Source organism: Daktulosphaira vitifoliae, unplaced genomic scaffold, assembly GCF_025091365.1.
Source record: "Daktulosphaira vitifoliae isolate Bord-2020 unplaced genomic scaffold, ASM2509136v1 Scaffold_4, whole genome shotgun sequence".
Lineage (NCBI taxonomy): Eukaryota > Metazoa > Arthropoda > Insecta > Hemiptera > Phylloxeridae > Daktulosphaira > Daktulosphaira vitifoliae.
In genome coordinates this window covers 33,042,184-33,052,616 of record NW_026099575.1, presented here as the reverse complement: position 1 = coordinate 33,052,616, position 10,433 = coordinate 33,042,184, and the positions used below count along the sequence as shown (strand labels likewise).

Here is a 10,433-nt window from a genome sequence, read left to right as displayed (position 1 = left end):
TTTTTTTATTTTATTTCTTGGTCGATGAGCAATTTTTTGTTTTATTTTCTTTTGTACTGTATTACCACTTACTTTATGTTTGTTTGCTACTTCTGTGTTCTCTGTATCAGAATCGTGTATAACTATATGTGCATTTAGTAAGCTAGCCGGCATGCGGTTTATATCACCTATCGGTCCACCATCATCGCTGTCTTCATCAGTGATATCATTATTTGCATTTACGGGTGGCTCCATAAATATGTCAGTAACATCGTCAAAAATATCATCGATATCCCCTTGTTCTAATAATTCGGTTACTTCGTGAACAGTTAGTCGTCTATAAAATTAAAAAATAGTTATATGTTGTATTTAAAACTAATAAAAATATATTTAATTCATGTTTTATCATTTTTATCATATTTATGTATGGTATAATAATTTCAGTAACGGATGTACCCAGTGTCCTTCATTTAGGACACTATGTTTTTTATGCTTATAAATTACTTAATATAAATAAAATATGTACTCCAGTTAGTAAAATATGTTTACTATAGACTACTTAATAGTTTTTGTAAATGATTATGCAAATTATAAATGAACAAAATATGTTTTACTTACTTTGAAAATGACGCCATGGTGACTGAAAAATACACTGTTGTAAAATGTAATGATTTTGTATGAAAGCCATCAGTTCTATTGAATCAAATAATTTTTATATAATAAAAACACTGTCACATAGTAGATAAGAACAGATTGGGGAAAATAATTCTATAAATTGATCCGATACCAATGCCTATAAACCAGTGTCCTACATATAGGTCACTGAGCTTAAATGGGTTAATATCCTATTTAAGATAAAGTATGTCAAATTTTAAGTAAAAATTTTTTCGAAAATTAGCGATTTTTAAATTTGTAATTTTTTTAGAGGTTTCCTCCATTTACGGGAAACGAGGGAAATTTTTTCAATTTTTGAAGGTAATTTCTTCGACTAGATACGATTTGTGATCTTTTGACGTATCGTTGAAAGAAATCGGTTCGGTGAGAGCTGANATTCAAATTTTTCTGTTTGTCAATTATAAAACATAATTTTCCAGAGAACAAATGTTTATTAACTTTATGAGTGTAGCATTAAAATATAGATTAATAAAAAACTTTAGATGATGAAAGGCTCTTTACAGTTCACTCACTGTTGAAGTTACCCTACTTAATTTTTTTATTTGTACTAGATTGATTGTTGCGTTCTGACACAGCAGATTAACTTTATTTCCACATTCTACTCGCAGATTGTATTCACACATATTTTTGTCAAAAATACGGAAATAAAAAATAACCAAACGACACATGTCGTACACAAATGTAATACGCATAATAATTTTGCACAAATGGCATTATTTTTAGACCATTAATTTCTTATTACGAATGATCAGACAACTTTTTATACAACTCTCTATTACTATATTCAGTTGGGCAATGATTTGGCTAAAACATGATATAATATTTTCTACATAAAAAAGTATAAATAAAGAAAATAATCATGAAATGACAAAGAAACACTCAATAATGATAATTAATAATTGGTTTGAAGGGGGAAAGACAACTAATTCATCGTGATTGTTTAATAACTTCTCCAATATTTGAACAATAGTTGTCCCGAGAGACCCGTGAACGAGCAGATATTGCTGGATTGAGGTTTAATCGAATTAGACCAAAACACCCAAAATTGTTCGTATGAAAGAAGATGGAGTCGGATATTAATATTTTTACCCGGTTGGCAAAGGCAGTGGGCGGACTATAAACTAGTTGAAGAAATGAGTGTTACTATTCTATTATTATTTATTATCATATTTTATATTTGATCTGTCCAAGCACGTGTCTCGGCGAGTTTCCCACGTGCTGTGTCTGGTTTTGCCCCTTCAAACAGCTATTATGTTTACAAAGGGGACACGTGCGAAAAAACTATACCACTAAAATGCACAGTAAAATCTCCCTCTACTTATATACTGTACATGTGTATCCGTGAGAACCGAATTCACTGATCACGCCCTCCTTTAAACTCTAATTCTGTGTTACCCCATGTTAGTTTACTACTGACCGTTGACACAGCAAGATGAAGCTACGTCAAGCCGTATCTGCAGTCCGCAGCAAATGTATCAAGGTAAGCTGATGATTAATTTTTTTTTTAATCTCAATAAAATTATTGAGAAGGATACACTATTATATTAATAGTGTACATTATTCCATTTAACACACTTGTGATAATTAATGCATGTCAAGCTCGTTCTAGCTAATAATATCCCAAAAGCAATTACTTTATTATTGATCAAAGCTAAATTATCTTAAGATTTCATGTTGTAGAACTTTATATCATAACTTTTAAGTTTAAAACATAAAGTATTTTCTTACTAAATAACAGTTCTAAAACTTAAAAAGCTATGCGTATTAGAAATATAGTCATTTAATGTGTATCTCTATTGGGTTACTAAAACACAAAATAGTTGAAGCATGCAAGTTTTAAAACAACGTTTTTACACAAACACAGAGTTATTTACTTTTAAAATGGAAAAAAAGTGACGCATTTATACTCCCATAGGACCCAAAGGCAACAATAAAGGTGTAGAGTTTCGACTCGAGATGTTTTTATACAATAAAAAGAACTCTTATACATGGTTGGTTTGATTTGAAAATCTAGAAACGTTTGATTTTTTTTTGACAGTGAAGTATCATTTACTATTGATGATCATTTAAAATAATACAAATAAATGAGACATTTTCGTATAACTAATTGGCATACTCTAAACACTAAATAGAGTGTAAGTATTAATTTTTAAATAATAATATTTGATATGGTTATTAGTTTTTATTTATATAAATAATAAGAAATAAATTATCTAGAAATTGTAATTTAAAAATCAATAAGATAAAAGTAATCTAAGTTTATAGGTTATATTTTGTTGAAAATTTTATTGCCAATTTATTTAAAAATATAAAACTTTTAACTTTTATGATAATTTGTCAATAAAGTGTACAAGGAGTGGTACACTGATAATATAAAGGACGATTTTCAAATTATATGGATCGATTTAAAAGTAGTTAAAAATACACTGTTAATAAAAGTTGGGTTATCTAATCTCATTGTTATATATTAAGAAGAAAGCATAAATAAAGTTGTATTTATATTAAGAAACTTTCAAAATAAATTTTATTTTGACTATAGAAAAAAAACTTTAGTATTTTTCCTTAAGATTTCATGATGCAAGAAAAATAAGCTGTAAAATACAATTCTAGTTTAAATTGGCGAAAACATGTATAAATAGCTTAATTCATTATTGGACTCTGTTACCTCTATTTTAAAATATTTACAGTGTTCCTCCTAAATTAGATTTGGTTAGCTGTGTTAATAAAATATAAGGATGAGAAAAGTAGGGTTAATTTATTTGCATTAAAAACGTGAAAACCCGGTACATATGTTTTATAAATTGGCATTAGGTTTAGTAGCCTTTTGGAACTACTGTAAATATTCCAAACACAACCTGTATTTATTTATTCCAAATAGCACACACGTCAGTCCTTTAAAATGAATGTTATTTCCCTAGAGACTTAATTGTACTTTATGTTATTGAAATCAATACGAGAATCCGAATAATGAAAGAATCGACAAAATAAATTTGAAAAAACGCTTCATTTTTACAAAAAAAAAAAAATACACACAATCATGTTTGTTACGTTTTAAAAACATGTTTTTTAACGACCCATTTTGTAACATAATGCAATAATTTTCATGCATCATTCCTGTGTATGCTTTGAAAAAATTCACATGTCATTTAGGAAATTTATCGACGATGAGAGCCTCTGTAGGTTAAAAATATTTTAATCAGATAGCAGCGCTAAAAGCGAAGGTACATATGCAAACTAACAAACGAACAATTGATATATTCGATTAAGTTTATTTTTTCAACTCGTGAGAGTATAATTTTTCACTGTCAGGTGTTAGAAACTTAAGAACAATTGGTATAGCTCGGGTAGTTGTTACACTAAAAACAAACATAAGGTGATAAACTTGATACTATGTTTACCATAAATACTTCGTAAAATATAAAAGTAAAGGTTTATTACATAATTAAAATGTAACGTAATATTTATTGAGTTTTATTTTATTCGAATAAATAATCAGTTCATATAAAAGGGCTTAATTTTTATAACTAATTCTTATTGAATTGTTTTCGCAAAGATTAATACAAACAAAATATTTAATATAATTTCAGGTGAATTACAAATCCGCTTTTTTAAATTAATTCAATTCAGTATTAGGTAACATTTGCTTTAATTGAATCATAATTGCTTTTGTATTTATCTTTAAAAAAATGTTGTATTTCATTGCTAGTGAATTTACTATTAAGAAATACCGTTGTAGTTTTTTGCGAAGCAGGAAATGGTTTTTATTACACGATTCCATAAAATGGCAGTTATACAGCTACAAATATATATATATATATTAGGTTTATTTCTTATAATGAATATCATAACGTCTCTTTACATTATCACCGTTATAGCGATAAGTGGATAATAAACAAAGGAGCATCTTTTTAAATTACATCCAATTCTACTATTTATTACCCTGAAACGCGCAGAACTTAAAATAACTTGAAATGTTATATGTCTCATTAAGATCTATTTCGGTTCTCAGATTGCGTTATATATAAATCTAACAAATACAGTGCATTCCTCTCTTATATTGGCATTTATTATCATTTTTTAACATAATTTTCGACCACAGCTATAGAATGCTGTGTTGCATGCATAATACATGTTTTCATTTCAAGCAGAGTGTATGCGTTTTATATGAAAATGTTCCTGGTATTCTATTCTAAATGTATGATATGGCCTTTAATAATTTTTTTTTACTGACAATAAAATGTGTCTAGGCGATTAGGTTTTTTATTAATATAGGTTAATATATAGAGACATACAATCATGTATATTATATTATTCTTCAACATCATTCCTACTCGTTGGAATAAATGTATTTCACAAAATATTTCATTAAGGGAAAATCCTTTATGAGATCTACTTATTTTTCCTCGTATATCCTTATAATGAAAAATGTAATTTCAGTGTTATTTAAATTCTAAATTGACGCTATTTAAATTATGTTACAAATATTATGCTTAGGGTAACTTAAAATACATTACATGATCTTATTTTAAAAATTGTATAAAACGATAGCTATTTGTTGGTTTAGCATAAAAGAAATATTATTTTACACTGTCTAAGCTAATTCTTGCAATCATTTACAATGTCCTAACAGATGCTAACATATGTAATTAATAATATTTCTATAAGATTTTTTTTATTCTAGTTAAAGTAGGATTTTTTCTACAGTCTTAAAAAAAATATGTGGATTAAATGTAACACGTCATAAATTATTTATATAAAGATGTTTTTTACCCTACTTATAATAAAAGTCCAAAATAACTGTACCTACATATAAGCAATTTGTGTATAATAAAATGTTTCAATTCAGACTCTCAAGCACATTTATCTTTTTGCGAAAAATAACTTTTTCAATGAAAACAAAAATGCTTGCAGGCAACTGAATTATTATAGTTTTTAACAATACATAAATGTTAATAAATTTTAAACACTAAATCAAAATCAAAATAGTACTTATAGAAGAAACAATATAATTTTTAGTGTTAAAAATCTATAATTATATAAACTAACCAAATTAAAACATTTACAAAGTAATGTGTTGTTTCTGTTTGTCTAAAATATACATGTGTATTTAGAAAAAATATAACTTAAATGTATTATTTATTTATTAATAAACTATAGTATATTTTTCTTATAATATGTTTTAAGAAGCCATTTTTAAAAGTTTTCAAACTCAACAAAGTTTGAGGTAATTTTTATTTTATAATTCACAAAAACAAAAATAACATCAAAACTTTTTTTAAATGAGATTCAGTTATATAAAAAAAAAATTTTAATTTCACTGCAGACTAAGTACCTTCCAATATTAGCGTTTAATGTTTTATAATTTGTTTATCATAAAGTATTTGAAGCTTAAAAAATATTATAACATATCAATCGTAAACAAAAAACATAACTAATTAATCTAATATTAATTAACGAAATATTTTATATAAAGTACAACAGAATGTATAAAATATAATAACTAATTTATTTATATGAATTTGATTTGAATAATTATCAAGTGTAAAATTGTTTTTTATTAAAACAAAATAAATTAAATAGTTTTATGTTATTACTTTAGTTAACGCTCGAACTGAGCTCATCCCAATAAATTCTTTTTTTTCATTAAGAATAAGTTTGTGTATATAAAAAATAAAATCTCCGCTTATATTTTCATTATTCTTTTTAAAGTACCGTTTTTCACTTTGATAATAATAATAAGATTCTTAACGAATTTTTTTTGTGGAAAATGTTATTGTACAATAAATAAATATGTACACTATCGTAAAAACTACAAAAAAATTAATAAAACTGTCATATGATTAAACTTAGTTATTGTATTTTTAAAATGATTTTTGACTCTCAACCCAGCCAAACCATTTTTAAATACATAAAACTCTATACTCTAGTACAGCTTAATCGTGTGCGTTTGATTTAAAAAATTGATTTAATAATAAAGGGTTACATTATTTCTAAAATTAAATCAAGAAAATAAAAGTACTGAAAATCAGTGACCATAATGTGTTCGCGGACTATCCAATAAATAGTCCAAACACATAAATGTAAATGGACATTAGCGCGACTTTAATAACAAATTCAACATTTGTCTATAAACTTTTTTCGTTGCAGACATTACTTGCTAGAGATTTTTATCCCAAAGTGTTACTTTGAAAATTAGAAATTCGCTTCAAGTACTGATCACATATTCTGTTCACTAATCACTTGTCGTTTATGATTGAGATCGAAAACCCTTCGGTGCGTTTAGATCGTCAGTCAGATTAACGACGTTAATGTGTTTTCTTTATGACCTTCGTCCGCCGAGATATCTAATAATTCACCCAAAAGTATAAGTTGAATCGACAGGGCTCGTTATTCGAAGAATTCAGAAAATGTTTCCCCTCACGATCTATTTATAGCATTTCACTTTCTAGTGTAGTTGAACGTTATTAAGCAATACTCAACTACAAATTTTCATTATAAATAAAGATTTTAGCTAAAATAACAATGTTAGGTCATTGAGCTTAATAAGTGGTTCATTGCTAATAAAGAATGATGTTTAAATTAAATTTTATTGATAGAATTTTTGTTTTATAATGAATGAAAATGTGTTAGTAAATGTAAAATCTCCATACTTTCTAATATAATTTGAAAAAAAGAAATAAGGGAAAAAATAAAACCGTAGTTTTGTTCTATACATACTATAATAATACTCAAGGTTGTGAAAAAACATGCTTTTCTTTTTAAAAACCTATTTAATACGTCCCATAAGATAATACTTAAATATTTATTGCCAAAAATTTTTTTGAAGCATACCAATTTATATGTTTGCCGAAAAATGAATATGATAGTATTTAAAACTTTTAAAGTCAAGAAAAATTGTCATTTTGTTTAGATCAACAATCTAAATTTTTATTATAATGATAAAAAATATTCAATAAAATTTAGCACACGTTAAAGTAAAAAAATGATAGCTTTTATAAAATGTTTAAAAATGAGTAATATTATGAATTACATTTGGTTGTTATTTTTATATTAGAAATTAGAGGATACAATTCCGGATTTACTTATGTTGTCAGTAAAAAAATAATAATTATTAATAATTGTTGTTATTTTCTTACAAACTAACGTATTTGTAAAACTTTTTATTCTAATCGTTTTAATTATTTTTTCAGGCATTTAAAAAATTAAAAATAGCTAAACGTCATGCAGCGATTGCTCCTGAACAAAAAGGTTATGACAACGAAGCCGTCGATAACTTGATCAATGAATTTATGGAGACCATTAGTCTTAAAGGTATCGAGAAAAGAAAGTTTTTGGAAACGCCACTTTAATCATATTAATTATAATAAAATTGACTCACCTGTAACTATGTACATCAGTAAACTGTATAAACCTCAGGAGAGTTATTTTATTAAAATTCACGCCGACATAATGGTAACTAAGACTTGAGTGTCGAGAACAGATGACGGAGCGGACTACGATCTGAGACTGAACTACTGTCGCTGGTCAATAACAGAAATACGTTGTAGGGCGCCTAGCAGTCGGCTGGCATGCGCCGTTAGTACCGGCAAACAAACGCGCATGGCACAGCACGTGATGGTATACATGATATAAATTATTACTGCTGTACTTCATAATTAATATGATTAGTTTTCAAAAAATGAATGAAACAAAAAATTCATGTTTTACCACCTGACCTTGATAGCAGTTCATTTCAATCGCATAACGTCAATGGCGAACTCGCATGTCACAAATGCATGTCAGATTTACATTAAGCAAAATATGAAAACTTCTTTTAACAAAATTCCGAACTAAATCATAAGTGTGTATTTACGTGATTCCAAAAAATTATAATTATTGTTAAATATTTAAAATAATATACTATTTAAATTATTAAACTTAATTATTATTTATTTAAATTAATCAATTAATACAAATAAGTGTAACTTTAATTTTTTGGGTTTGTAATTATGTATTGTGAAATTTCTTAATTTGTATATAAAATGTAATTGACCAATGATATGTATGACTGTATAAATTATATTTTTATATATCAAATCTAGTATAGATTAATGATTAAAAAGTCATTAACATTAAATTATCAAATATTTAATGGGCGTCATTATCCCATGACGCCCATTTTATGATTTTATAAAAATAAATAAATTTCGTTGTAGATGGTTAAAAAATAAAAGTAACATAATTAACTTGTAGTGGAAAATTTAAAATTAGTAATACCTCAATATTTACATAATTTATCAAAATCAAATGAAAAAAAAAACCCATTACTGAGACTCATATATTAGACAAATAATTAAAGAATGTTTCAGATAAAAAGTAAAATGACTTTACCAGTGAATGAATAATTAAGAGTTTTTCAAATTTTAAAGTTCTCTATTAATTTATATTTGTCCTCTAGAAAATCCTATACAATAATAATATAAAAATATTTATAATAAACTAAGACAAATTTTANTCTCTATTAATTTATATTTGTCCTCTAGAAAATCCTATACAATAATAATATAAAAATATTTATAATAAACTAAGACAAATTTTAAATCCATAATTTAATTATGTAAATTAGAATTTTCCAGTGAAAGATATTATACCAAAAAATTGTGATACTGCAGTAAATTGTAATTGAGATATATTCTTTGTAATAAAAATTGTGTATAATGACAATGTTACCCTGTGCTAATAATATCTTTAATGTATTTATTGTAATTAATCATATATTATATTATTATGTTTAGAAGAGATGCTTGGTTTTATGAAAAAAATATTGTACAAATTCTTTTTTCTTTTTTAAAAACCAATGAATTAACTGAGAAAAATTAAGCAAAACTAAAAAAAGTTTTTTTGACATACATACTTTTAATTCTAATAAATTCAAAATTAATAAAGAGCTAAATTATCACGCTTTTAATTATTAAACTTGTCTAGGTACATTCAAAATATTTTCACTACAAAATAATATACTGTCTAATATAAATTTAAATGAAATAACAGAGGTACCAAGTACATTTTTAATAATGCCAGCTAGAAGAATTTAATGTAGAAAATGTATTTATGTCTAAAAGTATATATAAGTTAGAAATTAAGTACCAATTTGAAAAAATGATAAAGGTTTTAACATATTTCATACAATTACAGCTCTAAAAAATTCAGTTAATGTTCATGTTGACAGCATAATTAAACTTGAATACTGAGCTAGAATTATCTAGTATACTATAATATTGAAATCTTATTTAACTTCATACTTATAAAGTCCATATTAAATTTAAATAACTACAACATTAACAACATAGAGTTTACTTTTAAGTTTAATTTTAACAGAAAAAAGAATGTCCTGTATTCAAGATCATCCTAAAAATAAATGAGGCTTCAGGGCAAAAATTTTAATATTATTTTTTTTACTGATACACGACTTTAATTTAACAAATAAAAATGCGAGGTAAAGTACCAAAGCTTTGATAGCATCCCCTTAAAAATGGCCTAGCCCTATTAAACTATAATACACACATCAAATTTGAACTTCTAATCACAAATTGCTAATAAAGTTGTAAAAAATAATAATAAAACTAAACTATTTTAAATAAGGCACTGTATTTTAACAACAATAACTTAGTAAATTTCAAATTTACATTTGTAAAAATACATATAAAATTATAACATTATACATAATATTTTATAAGCATAAATGTAAGAAAATAAAAAATTAAAATCTAATAATTTACATAATATTGTTCAATTCATTA

The 10,433-nt window shown here is 25.4% G+C and overlaps 1 protein-coding gene across 1 annotated transcript in view; it reads right to left on the bottom strand.

Annotated features, from left to right (window-relative positions):
* The window catches only part of LOC126905748 (gamma-1-syntrophin), a 35,112-nt gene extending 26,932 nt beyond the window's left edge, over positions 1-8,180 (bottom strand). Inside the window, exon 1 of the mRNA XM_050685757.1 lies at positions 8,033-8,180. The gene's annotated coding sequence lies outside the window, so the exon portion shown is untranslated. The remainder of the gene's footprint in view (positions 1-8,032) is intronic.
* Positions 8,181-10,433: the final 2,253 nt, after the last annotated feature.